Source organism: Rattus norvegicus, chromosome X, assembly GCF_021556685.1.
Source record: "Rattus norvegicus strain SHRSP/BbbUtx chromosome X, alternate assembly SHRSP_T2T, whole genome shotgun sequence".
NCBI lineage: Eukaryota > Metazoa > Chordata > Mammalia > Rodentia > Muridae > Rattus > Rattus norvegicus.
Genome location: NC_141554.1, coordinates 46,304,915 through 46,308,840, shown reverse-complemented (window position 1 = coordinate 46,308,840; position 3,926 = coordinate 46,304,915). Strand labels below are relative to the sequence as shown.

General features: G+C 36.7%; 1 pseudogene; it reads left to right on the top strand.

The window, feature by feature from the left end:
- Positions 1–1,674: 1,674 nt before the first annotated feature.
- Positions 1,675–2,414, top strand: Gemin8-ps2 (gem (nuclear organelle) associated protein 8, pseudogene 2; annotated as a pseudogene).
- Positions 2,415–3,926: the final 1,512 nt, after the last annotated feature.

Genomic DNA, 3,926 nt, shown 5'->3' with positions numbered 1-3,926 from the left:
TGTTATCTTTCTCTTATTTAGCAGATTCCCAATTTCTGATACTTCGCAGGAGCTAATTATCTTCCATTTATCTGTGCAGACCTGCATTTGCCATCTATTAGTCCAAAAACATAAGATTGTAAATCTTTTTCTATCTGACTGTACCATCTAATTACTCCTTATTTGGTTTTAGTCTCTCAATTTAGCATCATTTGCAAAGTTAGAAATTATGTTTTCATATCATAATTTAGGCTCAGAGAACCTCAGAGAAACTGCCTAGTAAATATGTATCCCTTTGCTTTCAGTTTCATTAGTGAAATTGAAGGTGAGAAAATAAGGGTTGAAGGAAAATAATAAAATAAAAGCTTCTGGAACAAAAAATAATAGGCAACAAGGTAGTGCACCATAGGAAGAAAAGCTTCCAGCATTAGTGCAGAAGCCACATCACCAAAGTGAAGTGTCTGGTGCTTCTTTTCTTTACTAAGGAGAATAATGTAACCCATTGGTTCTAAACCTTCCTAATCCTGCAACCCTTTATTACAATTGTTCATGTGGTGACCCCTAGTCATAAAATTATTTTGTTGCTCCTTCATCATTATATTTTTGCTGTCTGGTATGCAAGATATCTGATATGCAAACCCTAGAAGAGTAGTACTCACAGGTCAAGAATTACTGATCTAAGTTGTTCCATTCTGTTCTTTACAGGATGCCTAAAACTATACAATATTATGACCTGCATAAACAGTTTCCTTCAATGATCACAAGTTCTATTTTCATATAAGATAACAATTAGTATGAAATACAATGACAGTGAGTCAGGTAGGCAGATGTGGCCATTATTTGAGGGACATCAATGGATGAGACTGAAAGAGGAAGTATATCAACACAGGGGCCTTGAAAAAAGATTTTGAAAATTCTTGCTGTTATGTCTCCTGTAAAATATTACCCCCTGGGAACAGCCTCTCCATCACATCATTTAGCGTCTTTTTCAGAATTTTCATTTAGGTTTATTTCCATAATGTGTTAAACTAACTTTTCCTGAATTGAATACATCTAAATAATTTATGTACTTAGCACCCCCTAAACCTTATTACTTCAGTAAGATTATCTATATCCCTGTATTGCTTTAATTGGTACCTTTGAGTATTTTTATCAACTGCTTATTGAGACCTGTGTGTATATTTGCCTTTCATACTACATTGCTTAAAATTTTCAATGACAGAATGGTATGTTTATTTAACAAACTAGGTTACCATTTAGCAAGAAATAATCTCCTAATATCTGTAACTACAAATAACAGTGCTTATTTCTTGCTTATCTTCCTTATCTATTAAACATGTTTGTATAGGGGTAAACCGCTTATCTTTTGTTGCTGACTTAATTTTATGGGGGCGTCGGTGTTTGCTTCTATAATTTAAAGGGAAAGAAAACTAAAATAGCGATCCACGCTCTGCCCCAAAAGGTTCTATATATGAGATATATTTCACTTCTGTTGGCATGACATTTTACTAGTTACACTGTAATTTGAAGAAAGTATTTTCAGTTCATGTCTCTTAAAAGAGGTTAATATCCCCCCTCCTGCTCCTTCCTCCTCCCTGCCATGAGAACTAAAATTATTCTTCCTCACTGCCCATGATCTGCAAGCTGCATGTCCACAAGTTCCCACATGGACTTTTGTAATCAGAGATAGTAGCAATGGCATCAAAATGGAGAGCATCTTGGTATTCTCAACCAGTACATACTGGCAACATTATCATCATGCAATGCTTTGGATGTAAAGCCACCAGAATTACTACAGAAATTTCTCAGATTTCCTATTTCACTTCCTCATGGTTCTTCCCTCATAGAGTTCTTCTCTCCTAGAGTTCTTCCCTAGAACTCTCTTGCTTATGAGGCTGGGCATTTGTGGAATTCTCAAGGTGAAGACATAATGGGACAGCAGTCTCTCTGCAGTGTTTCCCATCTCAAAAGCCCTGGGCAGTCTCTGTATAACAGCAATAGAACCCAGGCATTCACAGGAGAAAATAGAGCACTGTGTGAAGATGAAGATCTGGAGTTGGATTCAGATGATAAAGTGGAGTGTGACCTGAGCAATATGGAAATCACTGCAGGGCTCCACCAGTGCTTTGCACAGACTGAGAGGCACAGAGAAGAGCCAAGGCGACAGCCTGAGCTAGAGGAGGAGCACCTAAAGGACTATGTGAATGTGGACCATGGCCTGTACTTCAACTACCACAGGACAGTGGAGCCCCCATCGGAGAATCCCTGGCAGTGGCGCCAAGCAGAGATGAAGTGCTTATATGGAAACAGTGCTCCCATGATCCTGGCCATGGAGTCTGCTGTTGCCGAGCATTGACGAGCACTGTGACAGAAAGCAGCTGAAGTACTGGCCTGTCATCCCCCTGAAGTTCTGAGTCCTGGGCACCGGGCCCCTAGACAATGCCTCACAGTCCCTAGCCTCTCCCTCTTCATCTCTCATGGACATTATTTTTAGAAAAAGAGGCCTGTATATCAACATGATAGATACAGTCTGTCAGTCACTTATAATTCTGTCAACAGGAGGTATGCTGTTGCCCACACAAGGAATGTTCACTTGATTATATATATTGGACTGGTTCTTAGTTTTCTCTGTAACAGTACAGTTCATCGAATTTATTGCCTAGAGATACTGCCTATTGTTTTGTATTAATTTCTTTCTTTAACCAGTCCTGAATGTCATAAAAGCCTTAAGCCATGTGTCATTTATTCCTACATTTTTCTGATCAGTTTTCATACAGCTAGCTCATGCTAGCTACAAACTCTTAAACCTTCCTTTTTCCACCACACTGGGTTTCTGTTCACATATTTTCTATGACTCTAGCTCTTTGGATCCCTCTGAAAATTATGCAAGAAGCATTTGTTACTCAGCTAGGTGTCAGCTCCCATGCTCTAAAAAGATACCTGAGAGTAAATACTCTGGGCTTGGCAGGCCATGTCATGTGTCATAACTGTCCAACCCTGTCTTCATAGCATATAAACAGTCATAGTTACTAATAAATAAAAGACTATAACTGTTTTTAAATAAAACTTTATTGGTAAAAATGTTAATATCTAAATTATACAAGAAGCTCACAAACTCAGTAGCAAAATAATAAAATCACAATTTAAAATAGACAAAATCCTGAATACCTATCTTCCCAATGTATAAAATAGCCTTAAAAGTATATGAAAGTTAATCAACATCATTAATCAAGGAGATCCAAATTAAATCATCATCATGATAAATTATGCCTGTTAGAAAACTGTTATAAAAAGAAACAAAAAACAATAACCAAACTACAGAAGAATGACTTAAGTTTGTAAAATTAGGAATGAGTGGAATTGTTATATACTGTTGGTGGGTGTGCACATTGGCATATAGTTTATGGAAAGCAAATAAAGGTTTATAAGTAGATTTAAAAACTGAGTTCCTTTACTAAGTCAAAAATCTGTCTGCCAAGTAGATAATGAAAGGAAATTAAATCATCATCCCTTGAAGTCATATTTTGCTAAGGTGAGCATGCAAATGCAACAAGGAGGCCCTGACATTTGCAACATACCATACTAAGTGAAATAAACCAGAAAGATAGGCAGATACTATGTGACCTCAATCTAGCAAAATAGGAACCAAATAAGAGGACTTGTAGTTATAAGGTGCAGTGTAAGACATCTGTACATAGAGAATGGAAAGCTATAGGTCAAAGTACACAAATCTACATTGTTGTAAATGCTCATGTATAGAGGACTAATATACACACTGGATGATGATATTCTTTAATAATAATGTGTAGTATACTGCAAATGTACCCAGATAATAGTTTTTAAATATTCTTGCTACAAAAACAAGAAAGAGAAGAAAAGAGTTAATTCTATAAAGTGTGCTGATTTGCCTAGGTAATAGTATTTACTTCAATATGCACACATTTATT